This window comes from Carettochelys insculpta, chromosome 4 (assembly GCF_033958435.1).
Source record: "Carettochelys insculpta isolate YL-2023 chromosome 4, ASM3395843v1, whole genome shotgun sequence".
NCBI lineage: Eukaryota > Metazoa > Chordata > Testudines > Carettochelyidae > Carettochelys > Carettochelys insculpta.
The window spans coordinates 53,645,510-53,669,668 of NC_134140.1; the positions used below are offsets into that span (position 1 = coordinate 53,645,510).

Consider the following 24,159-nt stretch of genomic DNA (forward strand, 5'->3'; position numbering starts at 1 on the left):
TCCACTTGCCCTAAACCACATGGGGAGAAGCGATTACATTTCTCTGTTCCAGTGTATCGACCTTCGAAGTAAACTGCCTGGATTGACAACAACGAGCTGTAAAGGCCTTCTTTAGCATATTATTACACAGACTGGTAAAATATATGCCATATTGTTGAGTCTTTTGAACAAAGATAAACCAAGGTGACACATTTGAAATAAAAAAGTACTACATTCAGTGACTTATTAATACCCTCTGTTCTTTACTTGAGTAATTTTTTTTTACATTTTAAAACTTAAATCTAATCATTTCTAATTCTGAGGAACATAGACAATACACTGAATTTTGAATATGTTCTAACCAAGAAAATATATGTGAGGAAAATTCTGCTGAGCTGTTCCCCTAAACGTTACCTTTTTTTTTTTTTTTTTTTTGTTTTGTTTTGTTTCATATTTGTAATATGCACCCACTGCATTTACGAAGGTTAATCATACCTACCTCATCTCTAAGAAGAGTAGCTGGGCACTTACTCAGGAGACCAAAACTCTTCCTAATAAATTTCTCACTGTATTAATTCCATCCTCCTTTGCCCTCCCCCTGCATTTGCTTGTTTGTTTTTGCTTTGTGGGTTTTTTTTACCATACAAAATTTGAACATATGCCTTTGCCTCAGTGCTGTCAGGTCTGGTGCAACTGAATTCCCACTATGAGTCCAGGTAAAACATATCATAGTTTGCATTGTATTTGAGACCTCTTTTGTTACATAAACATGCTTATACCATAAACCACTTGCTGAGAACGATATATAGTCAAGAGCTAACTCGTTTGAATAATTTTTCCATCAATTCTCCATTTATGCAATTTCTGTCTTTAAGACAATTTCATTAGTATGGGAAATAATTAGGAGGTCCTTCCATTGACGGTACATACAAAACATATTTAATAATGCTTCAATCCCAATGTGTGTTTGAATGTAAAACATATCTGTTTTAATATATGCGGATATGGTTATCCATGATTTTGGGAAGGAAATACTGAGTCCCTTGGATGCTAAAGCATCATCATTTATGTTTGGGTAAAAGACAGTCCTGTTCAACTCCCCTTAGCAATTAGAATGAAATCAGGCAATTCCACAGCCATGCTTATTCTAATATGGCCACAGTTTGAGAACTTTCTGAAAGAAAAAGTAACTGGAGATGTATTTTGGTGATTTCCAGCATTCCCTGTGGATGGTCCCTGTCACAAAATCAAAGGCTAACTTTATATCAACAAAAGCTTCATACAATTTTTCTCACTTAGGGGGCACATACATGTACATCAGATAAAGAGTAAAACGATTATCTGGAGTTGGAGTAACTTTTATGAGGCTTTCAGTTACTGGCTTGCTACTCAGCAACTAAATTACGTTTATCTTTCCCCATCTTCTAGTCTCCCCAAAAAGATATGTAAAATTTTAAAACAGCATCCAAATTTTTAGTAATTCCTGTGTTGTTTTTTCTATCCTTTTTTTTTTTTTTGGTAAGTCAAAGTAGTGTGCCACAAATTTAATCAGTCTGTATAATAATGTGCTGAAGAGGGCCTTTACAGCTCCTTTTAAAGTATTATAATTCTGGTGGCCCTACCTGGGGGGAAATCCCTGTACTATTTATATTAAAGAAATAATAGCCAAAACAGTTGCTTACTGGTCAGTGCTCTCCTTAAATACTTATACATGGATTAAATTAAACAGACATCAGAAAACTCTTAATTCCCAAGCCTGTCAGCCAACACTTGAATGGAGTGGGCCATTCTGTTAATGACCTGAAAGTCTGTGCTTTACTGAAAAGGAACTTTAACGACCTCCTGTAGAGAGAGGGTCCATAACTCTTTTTATATTTAAATTCAACACATTAACATGTGGTTTGAACTGCGATGGCAGTTACATGGCCCACTATAAGGACTCTTTTACATACTCTGCTTCATCTGACTCTTGACTTCCCCCCCGCCCACTTGTACCGCCTCTCTGCTCTTCTGATTTGCCAACCTTGATTACAGTGTTTCTGATTTGTCTACCTTGATAACAACTTTTAGTTCTCTGTGCCTTTAAATATTGAGTCTGTTCTGGTATGGCTATGGTCTGAAGAAGTGGGTCTATCCCATGAAAGCTCACCACCTAATAAATTATTTTGTTTGTCTTTAAAGTGCTACTGGACTGCCTTTTTGTTTTAAATTTTCTCCCCGGCGCTTTATTACAATGTTGTTAATCAGTTAAAAAAAAAAATGCTGCTTCATTGGATGCCTAGAAAGGAAGAAAGAATGGAGTCATTCCAAAAAGTTAATAAAGCACAGATGGGTATTTCTTCCAAGTCTGCTGGAGGAATGAGTTTGAGGAGTATTCTTGATCTGCTTGGAACCCATTGCTATCAACTTCTACAAGCCTACAGGATTTTCCATTTTTGGCAGTAAATTCAGTTCCTTCCAGAGTGGTAGGTGATATACTGAACTTTTTCGTTTCAACAATTTTTATAACTGTCTCTAATTCACTTTCAGATGGAATCTGTTGAACTATCTTTCTAGGCCTCTTTTTCCCTAGTCTTGTTACTTTATATAATGACCATTTTGCAGATGACTTTGCTTATATCCAAGACAAGTAATCTTTCTCCCTTGAATTTCATCTTTACTTTTCAGAAGAAATATGTATTGAACACTCTTCTAAGTCTTAGAAATGCTTCTTATTTGTAAGGCATTTTAGTTAATAAACAGTATAATGGGGTGATTGGTGGTAGAAACTGTTAAGAGTGAGTGACTGAAATTGTGTGTCTCAGGTGCAGTATTTCAGTTTATATATGTGCAGAAAATCACAGTGTTGTGGATGGGTGCCTCTAATTTTCTTGAATACATGACAATAACCTTTTACTATAAAGGGTACAGTGACTTCACACATCATTTACTTTGGTCCATATGCCCCTTCCCCTCAGACTGAGGGCCTTGGTCTGGCCCAGCATAGGATGGGAATCCCTAGCTTCCTTTTAAGATATTTCCCTACCTCTCTACCTATAGATATTTAGCACTTCACAGCCTTGAGAACAGGGGCTTTGGGCCTGATCAGCAAGGCCACAGTAAAGCCTATTGCCACTTAATGGGAGGGTTTACAAGCCTTTCGTCGAGCCCTAAGATCCATTCTGTGGAATAAGAAAGGATCCCCCTTTAGATTATTTATTTGTGTTTAATGTAGCATCCAGAAACCCTGTCATAGACAAGGACCTCATTGTGCAAGATGCCATATAAACACAAAATAAAAAGATAGTCCTTGCCATGAAGGGCTTACAATCTAATTATAAGATAAGAGCGAACAGATGGGTATAGACAGATGGGGGAAGTACAAGTAAACAGACAGTATTGGTCAGCATGGTAGGCAGTGATCTAGCTACAACACTTGTCTATCTACTCTCAAATATTTTAAGGCATTACAGCAGATTAGAATGAGGAATGATTTGAAGGCAGATAAACATCCACAAAACTACCTTGTTAAGTGGAGTACCTCCCAAGCACATGGGATAACATTAGAGAAAGCAGTGTCCTCATTAGCAATTTTAAACAAGTAGACCATGGAAGCTGGCACCATGGCCTGCCTTTGGTGAGCACAGAGAGTTCAATAGTGAATGAATGATGTAAATGGATAGGGACTAATGGTGAAGTGTCTCAAAAGTGAATGGGAGCAGTCTTTATATGGCATGATAGTGAAGGAAATCTCAATAGAGAGATGAAAATTGTGGAGACCTGGCTGAAGAAATGACCTTGGAAAATAATTTTGCAGCAGCCTTCTTAAGGGATAAGAATGGGGCAACATTGCATTTCTCAAGACCAAAGAGTAAGATTTTGCATTGTTAGATGAAAGCTAGATGAAATTTGCAGTGATGTGGATATAAAAGAGAGGCCATACTTTAGAATGATAGACACCATGCTTTAGAGTGATAAACAGAAAGATCTGGAAATGTTATGGTGTGAGGACACAAAAAGACCCCAGTTGTATTGGGCCATGCAGTAGGCATCTGTGATCTGCACCTCTCCCTGCTCATTCTGGAGAATTGCTCACAAGGTCAATGCCCCTTTCTCTGGTTGGATACCACCATTCTCTCACTTCATGAGTTTCTGCTGCCTCATCATGATGCTGACTTCTGTGTAGGTCACTCTACATGGTTTTCCCCCATCTTTCAGCAGTCCTAGTAAGTCGTCTTATTCACTGTCTTTTAGTGCCATCCTCTTGGTGGCTAGCAGGGGAGCCCTTTATTCCAGGATCTGGCTGAGGGATCCTTTAGCCAATAGTTATAGCCTGCGGTTACGCTAGCGAGTTTTACCAACAAAATCAGTGGGATGTCCACGCACAAAATATGATTTTGTTGGTAGTTTGTCGACAAAACTTATTACGTTCACTGGCAGCATTCTGCGTCTTAATCATGAGCCATAACTCTGCAGTCAGCTGATTCTGTCAACAAAAAAGCTGTGTGGATGCTCCTGGAGTGCTTTCTCTTGACAGGGCATCCAGAACAAAGGGAGGCCCTGTCTGCTGCGCTATCAGATATCTGTTTAGTTGAGGGTAGCTGGTCAGTCTGGCCACTTTGTCAACCAAGTGGAGCGCTCTTCTGATTGTGTTGTGTGTGTGTGTGTGTGTGTGGCTGCACTCTGTCGACAGAAATTTTGTTGGGAAATCTCTTGACAGTGACTTCTGTCAACAGACGCTGTACTGTAACTGTAGCCAGGTTTTGTTCCTTTCTAGATAGTTCCCTGAGTTTTCTTCTACTTCCGTGGCTTTTCTGCTTTTCTCTGAAGGGTTTTTCCCAGCAGCCAAATTTGGCTGCCAGTTTCCCGCCTTTATAATCCCATCCCATCTTGCTCCTCCTCAGGTGGGATTCCACTCTGGAAATGGGTGGGAGGGGCATATCTGAACCATCCAATTCCTCTCAATTGTGGCCTGTTGGGTTAATTAACCCCTTTTTTAGTCCTCAGTAGCCCTGTCTGGGAAAGTATGGTGTAAACTGCTCGTCACAGGGCCATGTGACTAGCAAGGAATTGTTCCCTCACTGCCAGATTGCCAGACTGGTGAGAGCAGCATGAGTTGTTTTTTTCTTTTTGTTTTTTATCTTCTTCTAAGCAGCCCATGCAGTTAGTAGGTAAAATCATAGATTGCCAAGGCCAGAATGGACCATTGTGATAATCGAGTCTGATGTCCTGTATAGGTATTTGACTTATAATTTGTCAGCTTTGTGAAATTAACTTTTTAAAAGATGGTGTGGGTGTATGTATGCACACCTGCATAAAAACATAAAATTACTGATTTGGACTTTATTCTGTTTGCATATTACAAATGTGGTCAGGCATGACCATTTAGTTGTGTGTTCAGCTGGTCCTTCTCTGTCAAGGCTCGTTTAATATATAATTCCCCCATGTAGGAAGCAAAACATTTTTGAGTTAGGACACTGTTATGCAATAATATTCATAAATTCCAAGGACGTTTTAGTACTGGTATGTAGAGACCCGTAGCATATGTCACTCAAATTGAAGCCCATATGATCTCATGGGGTTTGTTTGTTTGTTTTTTTGCCTACACATTGTAAATAGGCACTTACAGAGCCAGTTATTCTGTTCCCTAGTATAATTGGGTGGCCTATAGCAGACAATAAATACCTTATCCTGTGCTTTATCTGTTAGGACATTGATCTACGAGCATGCAAAATAAGTTTCCTCTGACATGTCAGTAACTAAGAAGCTCGCACCATTTTCAAATAGTCATCCTTTTCAAATCCCTTGTTTTGCCCATTCCAGCCTTCCTGAACGTTATAACCACTGACTTTAAAATTCCAGTCATCCACATTATCATGTCACATTTCAGCAACAGCAGCTAATTTAGGTTTATGGTATTAAATCCCCTTGTTTTGTATCTCCGCTCCTAATACTGGTGCACAGGCAATTTAAAGAATGTCTTCTGTTTATGTTCGTTTGCTCCTTGATTAATGTTGTGCTAGGATCTTCATTGTATGTTACATATGTGCTCATATTTTCCCTCTCATTACTTTCCTGTTTTGTTGTTGTAGGGCAAGCCTGTCCCCAGTTTAACCTGACTGCCCTTCTGCTATCCAAACTATACAGCCCACTGTCCCCACAGAAGCTGTACCAGTGTTTCACAAATTTAAAATACTTCTTCCTATGCTACTAACTTAGACAGCGGTTCACTTCCAAAATCTTTTGCTTACTGTTTTCTTTAGTTCCTGAGAAAAGAAGGATTGCCAAAAAGATCACTTGGACAGTCTTCTTCAGGGAACTCTGAAGACTGCTGAAGTTATTTTTCTGTAAAATATTCTGCAGTAGAATTATTAATGGTGATATGAACCAGTGTAATCAGTGCTTATGATATCCCTAAAGGTTCCTTTCATTCTGAGTTTAGTCTATCCAATCTTAAAGTGATGTCCTATGCTTTGGCTCCAGGAAGACAGCTCACCATCCTGTTAGGCCATTCCTTGCAGATTAATACTGAATTCTTCTGAATAATGAAACCCCAGTATAATTTATCTGTTTTCTGTCGATGGTTGGAGATCTTTATGGTGAAGAGTTTGTGTGTGTATGTTTCACAGAGGTTGGGCCAAGCTGCTTCCATAGTTGGCACTGTAAATCTCTCTGTACCCTCAGAGTAGCTGGCTCTTGAGAGGTATTTTTCACAAGTTCCAAACTGAGGATCTGGTATTGACCTGTGGAAACTTTTAGCTATGTAGAATTCCTTCTGGTCATCTGCATTCTGGTGGCTATAGACTGCCATTCCTCTTTATCTCCAGCCATGTAACATGCCTCTGCCTGGAGTCAATAGGCTACCTTAGATTTCTTGCTTCTGGTAGCTGTGAACTGCCAAGCCTGTTAACTGACTTTCTCTCTCTGTGACACTTGGTGGCTAGCTTCTTTCTTCCTTGAACCTGGGGTACTGAAGTTTTCCAATCCTGGTCTTGAAAATCAGAAGCTGAAGAGTTCCTCTTTCATCTTTACTTGCCCTTCCAATCCAAGAATCTTTTCTTCATGCGCATCCAGCCATCTTCACTAAATACCAAGTACCTCCCTGGTTTCAGGCAAGACAAAAAAAGGTCTCATCTTTTGCAGGTCACCACCACTGTTCCATCATTGGCTATCTTGAAAACAAACAGACCAAAAAAAAAAAAAACAGGTGAACTTCGAAGGAAGACGTTTCACTTCCTCTCTATAAAGTTCTTTCAGCTGTCTATTATTTGTATTTGTTGGTGATACTCAAGTTCATCTAGCAAATGGCTTTTTAAATCGAGTCCCCCTGCTGTCCTCAGCTCTGTCTCTCCCTCATCACAAGGGAGAAGTTAATCACTAAGACATCAAACAGTAGGGCTGATCAAATCTTCAAGGATCAGACCCACACAACATTTTAATGGCTCAGTTTAAGATGTTAAATACCCAGGCTCAATCAAGTTGTTTAACATTGATAAATTGGTACATACAAATGTTATATGTTAACAACTGTGGGGAATGAGCTTGCAGCACTTAAATTATCCTCCCTCTGTTCCAAAAGTGTGAGCCCAGGTCTTTCTATATTTATAAGACCATTGTTTACAACAGATGGAAGGAAAATTACTCCAAGGTCCACTGTCTGAGTACAGGCTCCCTTGTCTTACTGAGTTTCATATGTTTTTTCAGGATACAAGGACATCTGCAACAATTATGCCTAGCATATTGTAAGAGCTGTATCTATCTCACTGTTCATATTTGCAAACCTCAGCAGAACATGCATCTTACCTTTGACCGAATCTACATAGACAAGAAACCAGAGATTATACCCAGTTCAATTTCTAACAGATTTCCAGTGTGACGCTTATGAGACAAGGCATGCTAGGAACACAGTTCATAGTTATTCAATTTAGCATAATGCAAAGCATTCTAGAAATTTAGGATTAGCAAACAGCACCAACAAATAGGTTTGTCTCGGCTGCTTATTTCTCGAGGCCCCCAACCCAGGTATGCAGCCCATGAACAGAGAGAAAACATGTAATCAAATGAACTTGACAGATGTACGAAAAGCTGCACTCATCAAGCTGCACTTAACTGCACTCTTCATCTGTGCCTGTCAAAACTTTCCTATTAGCTTTCTCTGATCATGATTCTTGAGTTCATCTTGCAAGTGATATTTTCTGCCAGTTCACTCTCAACACTCTTTGAGTTAAGCAGCTGTCATCTATAATTGCCATCTATAATATGTTAAGTTGTAAAACTCATTTTTGTCTCAAGCTGGCAGGTGTGCAGTCTAGGTGATTGATCAAGAGAGGGTTGTGTTCCTGATAAAGTGGATGTGGAAGCAGATTAGAATGTAGCTTCTAAACAAGCGGGGAATGGAGCTGGTGCGCCAACTAGGAGCTAGAGCAAGGAGATGACCTCATATTCAGCCCCTTAGCTGTCAGATAAGGAATGTTGATAGTGTTTCAATAACAGTGCCATGGCTAGGTAAATCAGGAGATGGGGCCCGATAGCAGCCATCCATCAAGTGTCACAGATTATAGAGTGAGAGCCGACCAGATTGTTGCTGGATAGATGTTCTAATAACCTAGTTAAATCACATTCCTGCTCTCTTATCTTTTGTTGGGTGACCACGACAATTGAAAACTGGCTCTACTTTCAGTAAGGAGTGATAAAGATCTGAGAGATTCAGAACAAGTTCTCCAGCCCATTCAGTTCTCTTGAAAGTAAATGTACTTTAGGGAAACCTGAGGAAAGTTTCTTTCGTTTGCCAGATCCTCAGGAGTAGAATGTGGATAGATTAACACTATTCACTTTTGTCTTTTTAAGCATGACAGTTTGGATGACAGAGCTGCTATTGTTTTGTTTGATGCTCAGCAAAATCTATCTGTAGTTTTTTTTTTTACAGGTTGCAATATTAGGGTATTTTTTCCTTCACAATGTGCTTAATGAGAGTGGTTTTTACTTCAGAAGTTGTGCTGTCAATAAATAGCTGACATTGTTGAGTAGTAAGTTTTGCATAATCATCTCCTTTGAAAGATTTGCAGCACTGGAGATATTGTGGGATTATGATATACTAGGCACTGAAGTGTGTATAACTTCTGTAATGGCATTGTTTCTAAGGTACACAAAAGGATGCATAAATTTAAGCTATAGTAAACTTTTTCACATCTGGCATTCTATCATCTGGAACTCTCAAACAACCAGCATTTTAACCATAAGTAAATTTTAGTTACATTTTCTATAAGTACAGTATAGTGAAAGTAAGTATAAATAAGTACAACAATACAGTGTAAGTTTACAGTGTACAAAACTGCTGTTGGTAAATAAAGTACTCTGCATACATTTTTTGTTTTTCTTAATATCTGATCTTCTTCTTTTTTATTCAGTGTTTTATGCATTGCTACGTATACCTCTTCATTATCCAGACTATTTGAATATCTATCAACTTCCCCATCCCAGGGCTGCTGGATATGAAAGAGTTGACTGTAATTAATATGTGTAACAGTTGTGTTCCCAAGAATGCAGTTGTAATATGTTCAAGGATAGTTTCTATCCAGTTCTTCTATAGCTTGAAAGAATACTAGAGTATTTAAAAGCAGGAAAAATAACACACATCAAGCTTAGAAACTGGAGGTCAAAAAAAAAGATGAATGGCCATCAATCTTACTTGTCTTTGAACACTTCCATTCAGAGGAAAACAACTATAATGATGAAATAAAAGGCTTTGAGCTGATACTTCACACATGCATAGGAGCTGACCTGTGCAGGGCCCATGTCTGGATTGTAAGGAGTATATGGTTGTGAAGAAAGATGGACTATGAAATAAACCTTAGTTAAGCAGCAGCACTTAACTGGTTACTTGTATGACATGTACCAAGATTCTTTGGCTGTTGACTGTTTGTTAAAAGAAAGGACTCAAGTTATGTTTGACTCTATGGAATTTTTAAGCTGTCCTTTAAAAGAGGAAATCATTAACATGGGATACAAAAATGCAAACACCTGATTTATGCTTTAGGCTAAAATGCTTTGGGGGGGAAAAACTGTCAACATTTAAAGCATCCAGGGTATTAAAAATGATGCAAACATAAAAGAACATAATGTTTTTGTTATTCAGTGATTCATGTATAGTAGTGACCATTTGAATTTTCACCTGTCTCTCTCTCTTCAGAAAAACAAGCGCAGAGAAAGGAAATGTCATCCTTAAAGTCACATGGCGAGTCTGTGGCACAAATTGAGAGTAAAACCAATATACTGACCCCTAGATTTGTGCCCTAAATAAAATAACCCTCCGTTTTCAAATTAACATTGACTTGACTTTCTTTTGTCTTTCTCTGCTGGCTGCAGGACATGTCAGGACAAATAACTGTTGCACAGTTTTTTTTAAGGCAAAGCTTTGCTTTTTTTTTTTTTCTTTAAACAGTCCTACTGTGCAAAAAGCAACAAGCTCCCTTGTGAGATAAGACCATTTTTTATCACAGAAATGCATGAAATTGTTGGTTGTTGGGCAATTCTTTGTTCTTTCTTCTATGCAGCATTAATACGTGATAGTATGGAACACTGCTGCTGGGGTGCCGAGTAAAGAGGCTAGCGTCAGGTGGGAGAAGTTATCTTATACGAGCTGCCTGATGCTGGAAGACCAGCTTCTTCATGGATGTGGGTTCCCCCTGCCCCCCGTAACAGTAATTTTACACTAATGGCATCTTAAGGAAAGTTTTTAAGAAAGTACAAGTGTTCAAGGAAGGTTACAAATAACAGTTAATCACAAGTCTGTTCCTTGAACTACTCAGTTTACCTTATAAAAGAGCACTTGAGATTTTTAAATAGGAAAATGACTGGAAAAAAAACTGTAATGTTTTTTTAAAGACACTTTGGGCTCCATGTTCAAAAAACAATAGAACATAATTATGTCAAAGATTACAGAGATCTTTAGTCTACTTTGTTTTATTTTTTCTTAACCCCAAAACCAAATGAACCTATGTTTCATGCAGTCCTAGTAGTATATAGGTAGTACATTAAAATTAAGACCGGCTATTTGTCATGGCAGAAAACCCTCAAAAGTAATTTTATTTTAAACACTTGTGGTACACAATATTTTAATTTGTCATGGGAATTTCTGAGAAGTCAATATCCTTTAAGTTAAAAATTATATAAAACCATTTAGCAGTTTTAGATGGCTTTAAACTATTATCTCATAATCCACTACAATGGATTTAGCTAAGTTTGAAAATATTGTTCTAGGAAGCAAAGTGTTCATTAAGGATTAAGATAAAGACTAAGTTCATTAAAATGAATCCTAAAAGTAACAGAGGGCTACAACAAGCACACAGTCTTAGCTAATACTTACTAATATTGGAAGAAGAAACATGCCCTGTCATAATGATTTGTATATTTGATGTGCTTTCTGAGGATTTAATTCTAGAAGTCTTCTCTGTTCAGAAGTGCATTTTAATGTTAAGTTATAGACAATAGAAGCATGCACTTTACTTCCATTGGAGGAAAAGTTTTCCTAAATTAGGAACCAAAGTATGTGGGTTTTTTTGCCACTTCTAGACCCACACTTTTCAAAATATTGCTGTAGTTTGCATGTCAGGAGTCAGTGTTGACTTTTAGAAACTGATTCTTGTGTAATGGCTAGCAGCACTGGCACTGGGGAGAAGAGTAACTTTTTGGCTTGGCCTTGCTACTGCAGTCCACCCCCCTGGTGAATGCCGGTCCATCTCCAGACAATGTCCATGTTACAGTGAGGAAGTGGCAGGACCCTGCTCTCCTCCAGTCCTGCTGCAGGGTTGCCTACCCAATGCTGCTGATGGTCTAGGGCTGTATTCACCATGGCTGGGACAACAAACTGGTTCAATGAATACCTGGTGTAGATTAAATATTCTCCTTAAACTTGTTTGAAGTAAGTGTAGGAACTTTCACATAGCAAATCTGTGCTAGATGCTGGATCTGTACTGGAAATGGTTGTTTTTCTTTTCTCATTGTATACAGTGAAAGCACAGCCTGCTGCTTTTCCTCAGTACCACTGGAGATGTTTTTCCAGATAAGATGAAGGTGAAAGAGAACATGTAATAATATTATGAATGCAACTGGGACAGTGGATGCCAAGCAGAGAGCATGAAGGATTTTTCTTTGAAAAACAGGACATGGAGATACTGAGCAGGAGAGCAGCCCAGGAGAGTGACGATGGCATGCAGAAGTCGATGCTGGGGATTGTGAAGGCATGTTGAAGCATCTCGTTGACCACCAAGAGAAACACCTTCAGGCTGGACTCCCTCTGCAGCTCCTGAATAATGGCACTCCAATACCACTGCATTATCTCTCTCTTTGCGAAACTTTCCAGGAGGCAAGGAGGGAAATGATCATGTTCCTTCCTCTGTACTCTGGCAGACGGTCCCAAAAATAAAAGCTGCACACACTATAGGCAAAAGGCAAGACCACTGTGGTTTTTAAAGTTAAGCAAAATGTATTCTTCTTCGAGTGTCCCCGTGGGTGCTCCACATTAGGTGTGTCGGGCTCGCCCGGTGCCGCAGATCGGATCTTCCAAGAAGTTTTCGCCGGACCGCGCATGCGCCGGTGCGCGCCGCTCCCTTGCGCGCTCCTGGCCATGTGCGCAATCCGGTCCCCGCCAGTTCCTCTTAACCGCCGTCGGCTACAGACGGAATCCGGCTAGGCTACGACCAAGTTAGCGTATTCAATGGTTTTAGCTGTTTTCTTTAAAGTTTTCAAGTTCTTAGTCTATTGTTAAGATAGCCAGTTGTTTTTTTGAAAAAAAAAAAACAAGAAACAACAAGCAGGACGGAATTCAGTCCAGTCCTAGTAACAAGCGGAGCACTGGAGGCCAGGAGCCTAGGGCCATTAGCCCTCCTGCTGCGGCAGGCTATCGGAGGGGGGGAAAAATCACAGAGAAGGTGCTAAGTACCCATTTAACAACTAAAAGACTCACCAACAATGTCCTCTTCAGGATTCAAGAAATGTGAGTCATGCCGAGAGGCAATGCCAGCGTCTGATGGGCACAGTCACTGCATAAGGTGCCTTGGGGAGTCCCATGTCACGCAGAAATGCTCCTTCTGTGCAAAATTAACAGCCAGAGCAAGGAAGGACAAGGAGATACGGCTTAAAATGCTGCTATTCGACAAGGCCCTCCAGCCAGACATGCTGGAGCGGCCGCAGCAGGAGGGACCCTCTGGAGCCCATAAAAGGAAAGCTGTCTCCCTCACCCCATCAGCTCAAAAATGGAGGAAAGTCTCCCCAACCCGATCCCTGCCGGCAGCAACAACGAGCGGGACGGGAGGAGCTCACAGCCCCCAGCCGCAGAGACAGCTGATCGGCGGCGGCACGGAGAGCTATGTGGAGGCGGCTCAGCCTCCGATGATGAAACAGCCACCCCGCACCACAGGCAGGGCGGTGGCTAAACAAGCGCTGGTACCGGCGGCACCACAGGCAGCGGCACCGACCCCTGGGGAACCGGTGGTGCAGAGCGCGCAGGCACGCAGCCTGCAGGCACCAGAGGACACCGCCTGCACGGCACCGCCCATGAGTGTGCCGAGTGCGGCGTGGACGGGGCCGAGATCCCCTGCACGTCAGGGGCGGAGCCACCCCCGCAAGGGAGGGGGAAGGCTGTACAGAAAACAAGGCACCGCAGCCCCTCTCCAGACAGGGCTGCAGAGTTGCTTGCTCTCAGCCCTCCGTTCATGTTGCAGACTCCAACTAGAAGGCAGGGGTCCCCCCTAGCCTACCCGGAGCCCCCATCTCCATTTTTACAACCAGCCTCACCCTGGCTGGGACCACCTTCACCCTTCTTGGGGTTTGAGCCACTGGAGTACTATCACAAATCGCTCTCTCCAGTGTTCCAGGTCTCTCGACGATCTCGCTCCCCCAGACGCAGGGGGTATGCACCAAGGGAGTGGTCCAGGTCACCTTCCCAAGAACAGTGCCCATGCTGCCATGGTCGTCCCTATCACGCGGGGCATAGACACCACCAGCAGTCTACCAGGGAAAGATCCCTACAGACGGTCCCATATCCCCAAGGGCAATCGCGAATGGGGACAGACACTCAAGTATCTCAGGGGGAACTGGTTATGGAACCCCGAGATTTTCCCTTGCAAGCTTCCAGCGAGCAGATGTACCATCACCAACAGGAACCGGAAGGGTCCAGAGAGGCGTATCCTAGTGGTTCCTCGCTCTCCTCCCCGGACGAGGCTACGGCCCTGGGGGACGTCCATCCTCCGGACGATCTCAAACAGTTCCAAGAGCTGTTTAAAAGGGTGGCCTTTCACGCAAGGCATCCAGACAGCAGAGGTGCAAGAGAAACACCATAAGCTCCTCAAAAATCTGAGACCTCCGGCCTCCTCCAAAATAGCAATACCGCTTGACGAAGCAATCTTGGAGTCCGCCACTATGATATGGCAGACCCCTGCGAGTATTCCGCCTGTCCACAAGAGAGCGGACAAGAAATACTTCGTGCCGGCGAAGGGCATGGAGTTCCTGTTCAGCCACCCACAACCAAATTCCGTGGTGGTGGAGTCGTCGCAACAAAGATCAAAGACATCTCAATTCAAGACGGGGAACAGACAAAGATGCCAAGAAGCTAGAGCTGTTCGGCAGAAAGGTCTACTCCTCCTCCACACTACTGTTGGGAATGGCAAATTATGCAGCGCGTCTAGTGAACCACAATTTCGACAACTACAGTAGGTTAACCTCCCTCATGGACTCGCTTCCAGAGGACAAGAAACCGGTGCTCAAGGCCATCGTGCAAGAAGGCTATGCGGCCTCGAGGACGGGAGTTCAGATCGCCCTGGATGTTGTGGACACAGCAGCACGCTCCACAGCTACGGCAGTGGTGATGCGAAGGGAGTCCTGGCTCCAGACTTCGGGTATACAGAGGGATCTGCAGGCAAAGATAGTTGATCTTCCCTTAGACTCGCAGAAGCTGTTTGCTAAATCAACTGACTCGGTCCTTCATTCCGGTAAAGATTCAAGAGCCACACTTAGGACCCTGGGGATTTACACCCCTCCATACGGAAAGAAAAAGTACTACCCTCAACAAAGACGGTACCGGTACCAGCAACAGCGTCCCCAGTACCACAGGGGTTACGAGCAAGGGCGACATCAACAGCACCAGCAGTACAGAACTCCCAGGCGACGTTCCCAACAGAGCCATGCGTCCTCGGGGCAGGGCCAAAGGCCACAAGTTTGACACACAGATCCAGGGCTGCGCCATCACTACCATCGCACAAGGTCATCCGAAGCGGTTATTCCCCCATCGCCTCCGACCATTCTACGACTAGTGGCAAAGGATCACCACAGACAAATGGGTGCTGGAGATCATAGCCGCGGGGTACGCCATCCCCTTCCAGTCGCTCCCACTGCCACGACCTCCACCCAGGCCCCACCTCCAGGAGGCCTCCCACGTAGCGAAGCTCAAGCAGGAGGTAGACCATCTCATGCTCATAGGGGCAGTGGAAAGAGTGCCGGAGCAACTGCAAGGGAAAGGGTTCTACTCGAGGTACTTCCTCACGGAGAAAAAGACAGGAGGCTGGAGGCCCATCTTAGATCTTCAAGGCCTCAACCGGTACCTGCGCAAGCAACGCTTTCAGATGATCACAATCGCCTCCATCCTTACGGCACTAGACAGTGGAGATTGGTTCGCAGCCCTCGACTTAAAAGACGTGTATTTTCACATAACTATCCATCCGGCTCACCGACGATTCCTCCGGTTCATGGTAGGCAAAGAACATTTTCAATACAAGGTCCTACTGTTTGGCCTCTCCTCGGCCCCCAGAGTCTTCACCAAGACCTTGGCAGTGATGTCAGCCTACCTGCACAGACAGGGGGTATTTATATTCCCGTATCTGGACGACTGCCTACTCAAAGGGGCCTCGAAGGAGGAGGTACTACGCATGATACGCGTCAAAGCAGGCACGTTCTCTTCGCTCGACCTGGTTATCAATCTGGCAAAATCAAAGATAGACCCCACACAGGACATAGAGTTCATAGGAGCACGCATAAATTCTATTACAGCGAGAGTGTATCTACCAGAGACACGCTTTCGGGCCATTGGCTCCCTCGTGCAAGTCATCACCTTCAGCCCTACGGAGCCGGTTCTGATGTGCTTACAGCTGCTGGGCCACATGACAGCAGCGACGTTCGTAGTACAGAATGCCAGGTTACACATGCGCAGCATGCAGCACTGGCTGGCGAGTATACAAACCAGCAGCACACACCGTTCACAGGGTGGTGTCGCCCACAACAGAGATGCGCAAATCCCTGCAATGGTGGGTAAACCCCAAGAACTTGCTAACAGGGGTACCCTTCCACCAACCACAAATATCGGTTTTTCTTTTATACAGATGGGTGGGGAGCACATATGGGCGAAGAGGTGACGCAAGGGCTGTGGTCCTCCATGGAGCAGTCACTGCACATAAATATACTGGAGCTCAGAGCAGTGTTCAACGCCTGCAGACACTTTCGAGACCGTATACAAGGCAAAGTAGTCGGGATCAGTACAGACAATAGCTCCACCATGTTTTATGTAAATCGGCAAGGAGGAGCTCGGTCCCGTGCCTTATGTGGAGAAGCAGTCCGGTTGTGGAACTGGTGCATTGCCAACAATATAACCTTGAAAGCCTCGTACTTACCAGGCGCTCACAATGTGAAGGCAGACCAGCTGAGCAGGCGTTTCGCACTCACGCACGAGTGGCAGATCCGTCCCGATCTGCTACGACCGATTTTTCACGCATGGGGTTTTCCTCAGATAGACCTGTTTGCTACTCAACACAACAAGAAGTGCTCACGATTCTGCTCCAGCGCAGGACTGGGATGGGGGTTCCTGGGGAACGCATTTGCGATCTCCTGGAGGGGCCCCCCGCTTTACGCTTTTCCTCCCACAGTGCTGATCCACAAAGTCTATCAGAAAGCCAGGAGGGAAGGAGCCCGAATGATCCTGATAGTCCCCACGTGGGATCAACAGCAATGGTTCCCCCTACTCCTGCGCATGTCGGACCGTCCACCGATGCCCCTTCTGGTGGCGCCGGATCTGCTCACGCAAGCCCAGGGGTCCATAGTGCATCCGCACCCCGAAGGCCTGCGACTACAAGCATGATTAATCCATGGCTCACCTCCCTAGAGAGCACATGTACGGAGGAAGTGCAACAAGTCCTAGAAAGTAGCAGGAGGGCTTCCACCAGGAAGACCTACAAGCAGAAATAGACTCGCTTCACGGCATGGTGTTCTACCAAACGGCTAGCCCCCCTTTCGGTGCCTATACCTGTGATATTAGAGTATTTACTGGACCTCAAGAGAGAAGGACTCTCACTATCCTCGTTAAAGGTCCACCTTGCCGTCATTTCGGCATTCAGACACGAAGAGGAAGGGCACACGGTGTTCGCCCATCCCATGGTTACCAGGTTCCTCAAAGGGTTGGTAAACCTATACCCCCCTCGGAAACCGCTTCCACCTTCGTGGAACTTGGACCTGGTGCTTAATGCGCTAACGGGACCACCGTTCGAGCCTTTGGCCACGGTTTCCCTCCGCCTCCTTACGATGAAGACGACCTTCCTTCTCGCAATCGCGTCAGCTCGCAGGGTGAGCGAGCTTGCGGCAGTTATGGCAACGCCACCCTGCACTGTTTTTTCCAAGGAGGCGGTAAGCATACTGCTGCATCCAGCCTTTGTTCCTAAAGTTTCTTCTGAGTTTCATATTAACGAACCTATTGTTTTACCCTCATTTTATCCAAAGCCTCATAACTCTAACAAGGAGGCGCGCCTGCACCTCCTGGATGTGAGGAGGGCGCTAGCCTTCTATATAGACAGGACCAAGTCCTTCCGGAAAACGGATAGACTCCTAGTCTCTCTCGCTCCCAAATGGAAAGGAGAAGGTCTCTCTTCGCAGAGAATCTCGAAGCACATCGTATCCTGCATAAAAATGTGCTACGAACTCAAAAAGACTCCTTTACTGGCCACGCCCAGGGCTCATTCCACTAGGGCGGTGGCGGCATCAACAGCCTTTTTCAAGGGCGTTGCGCTAAAAGACATTTGCAGAGCGGTGACCTGGTCATCCTATGACAACTTCGCCAAGCACTACACCCTTCACAGGGTATTCCAAGAGGATACCCATCTCTCGACAGCGGTCCTCTCGGGGACAAGCTGTACATGATCCGATTACCCATCTCCTATCTTGGGTTACTGCTGGGTAGTCACCTAATGTGGAGCACCCACGGGGACACTTGAAGAAAGAGAGGTTACTCACCGTAGTAACGGTGGTTCTTCGAGACGTGTCCCCGTGGGTGCTCCACTACCCACCCATCCTCCCTGCTTCGGATCTCTGTTTAGTGTTTTGCAGGAGCATCCGAGGCGGTTGGTGGAGGAACTGGCGGGGACCGGATCGCGCACGTGGCCAGGAGCGCGCAAGGGAGCAGTGCGCACCGGTGCATGTGTGGTCCGGCAGAAACTGCTTGGAAGATCCGATCTTCGGCACCGGGCAAGCCCGACACACCTAATGTGGAGCACCCACGGAGACACATCTCGAAGAACCACCGTTACTACGGTGAGTAACCTTTCTTTTTCCCCTCCAGTTTTATTCCATCATGTGTCCAGCATAAAATTCTATTTATGATCTTTGTTTCACGATGTTTGTTTAGTAAAAGTCCATGACTTGAGAATAAATTCATCCTAATTAATTTAAAAATGGGGGGGAAACAAAGGTGGACAGGGACACTACGACAGTTGAGGGGATGTGCTGAGGACAAAACCTGGAAGTAACAGCAAGATTCACACGATGTGAAGGCAAAATACAGAGAAGCAGTTCCTGTTGTTGTGGGTTTTCAAAGACTTCCTGAGATGCAGTGCTTCATGTGAAGCTCTGGCTGCTTAAAATGAGCAGATAGCTTGTCTACCTCCATGCTCCACTCCTATGGGAACGTCTTTGCTTTAGCCTCACAGATATTATGAAGCACACAGCAAGCAGATATAACCATGGGAGAGATTGCTTTCAGGGAGGTCAAAATTAATAATCAGATTCTAACAGTGACTCTTTAAATGGTCAAAGACACACTCAGCCACCATTTGGTGCTTGTTTAATCTGTGCTTGCTCCTGTTTAGGTGTCTGTCTGCATGACCCATGGAAATGAAGTGTAGGTTTGGTTTCCCTGTATCATTATTGGCATATTAGCATCAACTGGGGGGATTTTGCATTCTGAAAAGTGCCTGACTGCAGCTTTCTAGACAGATATGTCTTCTCAAAGATGCATGCATCATGCATCTTCTGTAAGCATCCCACAATGGTGTTTGTAAAGCAGCCCCGTTGATCCACTAGCACTCACAACACCATTGAAAAAAGTATCCCTTTCTGTTTATGTACTGTTCATCAGGGTGGCTGGTGTCAAGATAGGAATATGCATGCCATCTATTGCCCCACTGCAGTTGGGGAACACCTGTGTGGCAAAACCATTCAGTATCTTCTGCATATTGTTCAGAGTCACAACTCATCCTGGCAAAAAGTGATTAATGTCATCCTGAATCTTGAATCACAAAAACGCACACGGTGGATTTACCAATTCCAAATCGATTTCACCATTGACCAGCAGCAATCTGGAATTACAAGCTTCCACACAGTGATCACCACGTGCATATTCCCACTCTCAGAGCAAGTCTCATTTTATAGTTGCTGTGCTGCAGAGCTGGGGAGAGCGCCACATGCAGTTTCTGGAAAGTAGTCTTGTGCCTAGAAAAGTTCTGCAGCCACTGCTTGTCATCCCACCATTGGGACTAGAAATAGTGCTCCACTGTGTTCAGCTGCTATGTGACTGACAGCTGCAATTGAATTGTTTTGTATTATTCCATACAGCAGGGCTTCTTGAAGGATAATACAATGTTTCTGCATGGTATCTCTTCTTGTGACTCTGGAAGTATTGCAGGTGTGATTAGGCTAACCTCATTCCTGGGCCCCAGGCCTCTGTTCAGTCTATTAGCACCACGGCCAGGATGCCATTGCCCTTCTTGGTATAGGGGGTGGAGGGGAATGGTGGTCTGGGGGGAGTCTGGGACTGCCCACTCATTCCGGGTTTCAGCCCAGGGACCCAATGTGGCTGCTGTTGGTGGAGAAGGGCTCTCCTCACCCTGGACACCACACCTCCTCTCTTGGGCCACTTTGCCAGATGACCCTCCCCCCACCTCTTCCATGTAGTGGTGGCAGCAGCACGTTCCCCCTCCTGGATTGACTCCCCCAGTGTGATTAGTTCTTTCTAGCCTCATGACAAATCTCAGTGCTGCCTGGACAGGGGCCCTTGGTCCTCGCTGCTGAGAACACCTCCCCTTCTCTGCTGCTCCTAGAAAACTCCTATTTCTTCTCTCCACTCACCTTCTATGCTCTCCTCAGTCACCTTCTCGCACTGGGCAAAGGGTCATTTTAAAGTCAGTGTTAAGTGGGACCGACTGGCCCCACTTGACCTAAGGCAGCCTCCTTCCCAGCTGTTCCCACTCTGTTTGCCCGTTCAACACAGCCCTATTTTTCCCTCTTGTAGCCACTCCCCCGGCCTTACCCTGTCACATATCCCCTTCCCCAGCTCAACCCCATGGCGTTGTGCTACTTGGGATAGCATGTAGTGTACCTGGGGCAGGCTGTTGGCATTCTTGTGCTGGGCCCCAACCCTATGCAGCACTCTGAAATGGAATGACTGCACGGACAGGAACTACCGGATTATTCTTTGTTCCTGTGCATCCACTGTACGGGCACATGATCCGTGATGAGCGTAACTTCCATCCGAGAAGATAATTATGTTAAGCTTTCCACTGCCCATTTTCACCACAATGATGGCATGATTTCGCTCCCTTGTAAGGAGTTTCTGGCTCAGGTATAGGATGGGGTGTTCTTCCTCCCCAATCGTTTGGGACAGCACAGCCCCCAAACCCACGTCGGAGGCATCTGTTTGCAGCAAGAACTCCTTCTCAAAATCAGGGGCAGTAAGGACTGGGTTACTGTGTAGGGCCATCTTTAAATCCAGAAATGCCTCCTTTGCTATTGGGGTCCAGTTCACCATGTCAGGGCCACAGGCTGTCATGAGGTCTGTCGGGGGCAAGCTCTGGATGCAAAGTAGGGAATGAACCTCTGATAGTACCCCATGAGTCCTGGAAATGCCCAGACCTGTTTCTTCTGGAGCGGCCGAGGCCACTTTTGTATTGCGGCTACCTTGCTTAGTTGGGGTTTCACTGTGCCTCTTTCCACGATGTGCCCCAAATATCTTGCCACAATTAGCCTTATAGCACATTTTGCCAGGTTGCTGTGAGGCCAGCTTCCTTCAAGGTGTCTAACACTGCCTCTACCTTCTTCAGGTGGGGTCTGGGCTATGGATAATGATGCCATTGAGAAAAGATGCAGCATAGGCAAGGTGTGGTCGTAATAACCTATCCATTAGCAGTTGGAATGTTGTGGGGACTCCAGGTAACCCGAATGGGTGGGTGGTGTACTGATATAAGTCCTCTGGGGTGGAAAAGGCCGTCTTTTCTCTGGTTTCCCCAGCCAAGGGTATCTGCCAATATTCCTTGGTCAGATCGAGGGTAGACAGGAAGCAGGCCTTTGCCAATCGATCTATCAATTCATCAGTTTGTGGTAGGGTGTGTGCATCAAATTTGGACACTTTTTGTTTAGCTTTTGGAAATTGTTACAAAACTAGAGGCTGCCATCTGGCTTGGATCGAGACTCCTCAATAATGCCCAGTTCCAGCATCCTCTGCACTTCCCTTTGGAGCGTCTCCCGTTTGGCATCTGGGAATCTGTAAGGCCTCACATGCACCCTTACCCCAGTTTGATGACAATGTGGTGTTCTGCCGCCGTGGGTCATCTGGGGTTTGCTGAAAACACATGAGTGTTTCAACATGTTGAGGACTCTCCCACCCCTCCGCCCTTGGTCAGCGTTTAGGTCTGGGGGGAGTCCCACCTGCCTCTCCTGGCCTTCCTCTGACACAGACGTGCTCAGGGCAGCCAGCTGCCCTTCCTAGTCCTGCCAAGGTTTTAGTAGGTTAACATAGTAAATTTGCTTAGTCTTCTGATGATCTGGTTTTCATGCTTTGTGGTTCCCCTATGGCCTCAACTACCTTCTAGGGGCCCTGCCACTGGGCGAGGAGCTTGCTGTCAGCCGTTGGGACCAATGCCACCACCCGGTCCCCCATCTTGAACTTCCAGATCATCACCTGTCAGTACACTTGCTGGGTTTCTTGGGCCTGCTGCAGGTGCTCCTGGACAATGAACGTAACCTTGGCGATCTGGTACTTCATCTGGAGGATGTGCTTGATGCTATTGCACCCATGGTTCAGCTGCTCCTCCCAGGTCTCTTTGGTGAGGTCTAGGATGCCTCAGGAGTTGCGCCCATACAATAGCGCGAACGGAGAAAACCCTGTGTAGGCCTGAGGGACCTCCAGGATGGCAAACACTAGGTATGGTGGTAGGGTGTCCCAGTCTCTTCCATCCCTGCTCACAACCTTGCAGATCATGCTTGTGAGCATGCATTGAGGCCATCTGTCTGTGGATGGTATATTGACATTCTCGAGGACCAGAAGAGAAACAGCGCGCACAAATCTTCCATCAGCTTGGAGACCAAGGGCATGCCCTGGTCTGTTTAATATCTCCTGGGGGATTCCTACTCCCGAGAGCTGTACTAGCTCACTCGCTGTAGTCTTCGAGTGGGCATTATGCAGGGGAACCCCCTATGGATATTGGGTGGCATAGTCTAGGACTACCAATGTGTACCGGTGTCCCCAGGCTGACCTCTTGAGTGGGCCAACTAGATACATAGCCATCCACTCAAAGGGGACCTCAATAATAGATAAGGGCACCATCGGGGCTCTCAGGTATAGCTGCAGCCCATGCAGCTGGCACTCAGGGCAGGAGGCACAGTAATGCTGGACTTCTGCATATACCCCAGGCCAAAAGAACCTCCACAAGATCTGGTTTAGGGTCTTCTCAACCCCTAGGTCACCCCCACAAACAGGTGGGTATGGGCTAAGTCCGTCACTGCCCTCTGATGTTTTTGGGGCACTAGGAGTTGCTCTACTGGCTTGTCCTGTACATTCCCTACATAGCATAGTAGGTCCCCCTGATCTCTGACCTTTGGCTCTTCTTTCTACAAGCACTCAATTCACCTCCACTACCTCCCAGCATATATTTCAATATATGAGGTCTTCAGCTTGTTCCTGCACATAGTTTGGGAGGGAGGGCACATGAGAATGTGTGCTTGTGATTTTGTGAGTAACCTGGTTAGGTCCAGTGATGGTATCGCCAGAATAGATACGTGGACAAAGCTGGCAGTGGGCTTTGTTGCAAGGAAAAGTCCCAGGACTGGTATTCCTGTGGTATAGACTGTGGCTATTTGTTAGAATCCTCATAAGGTTGGGAGGTTGTCTATATTTCATGCTTCTCAACTAACATCATATATCAAAACAAAAAGCAGTCAAGTAGCACTTTAAAGACTAGCAAAATGGTTTTTTAGGTAAGCTTACCTAAAAAACCATTTTGCTAGTCTTTAAAGTGCTACTTGACTGCTTTTTGTTTTGATAGTGTATAAACTAGCACAGCTTTCTCGTTGTTACTGTTTAACATCATATATGCCATCATGTGCCAACAATGCCCTGATGCTTTGTATATTGGACAGACTTCAGACTCTCTCAGACAAAGAGTTAATGGGCACAAAACAGACATCAAAACATTCCTGATCCACAGACCAGTTAGTCTACATTTTAGTGGAGTGGTCCATTCTGTTATGACTTGAGTCTGCATTTTATTGAAAAAGAATTAGCAGTCTGCTTTACAAAGAGAAGCTGCTGAACGCTCTCTCATATTCAAATTCAGCACATTAACGTGGTTTGAACCGGGATGCAAACTTTCTGGGACATTATCGGAGCTCTTTGGCATACTTGGCTTAATTTAATTCTTGACTCCCCCCTTCCTGCCCTTCTGCTCTCTGATTTGCTCACCTTGATAATTTTGTTTCTGATTTGTCAACTTTGATTACTGTTTTGGTTCTCTGTGCTTTAAACATTGAGTCTGTTGTGGTACAGCTATGGTCGGAAGAAGTGGGTCTGTCCCATGAAAGCTCACCCAATAAATTATTTGGTTAGTCTTTAAAGTGCTTACTTGACTGCTTTTTTGTTTTGATAGACTCTATGATGTGTACCAAGGATCTTTTCATGCA

The 24,159-nt window shown here is 44.9% G+C and overlaps 1 protein-coding gene across 3 annotated transcripts in view; it reads left to right on the forward strand.

Annotated features, from left to right (window-relative positions):
* The window catches only part of TUSC3 (tumor suppressor candidate 3), a 434,459-nt gene that overhangs the window by 182,740 nt on the left and 227,560 nt on the right, over positions 1–24,159 (forward strand). The gene's annotated exons all lie outside the window — the stretch shown is intronic.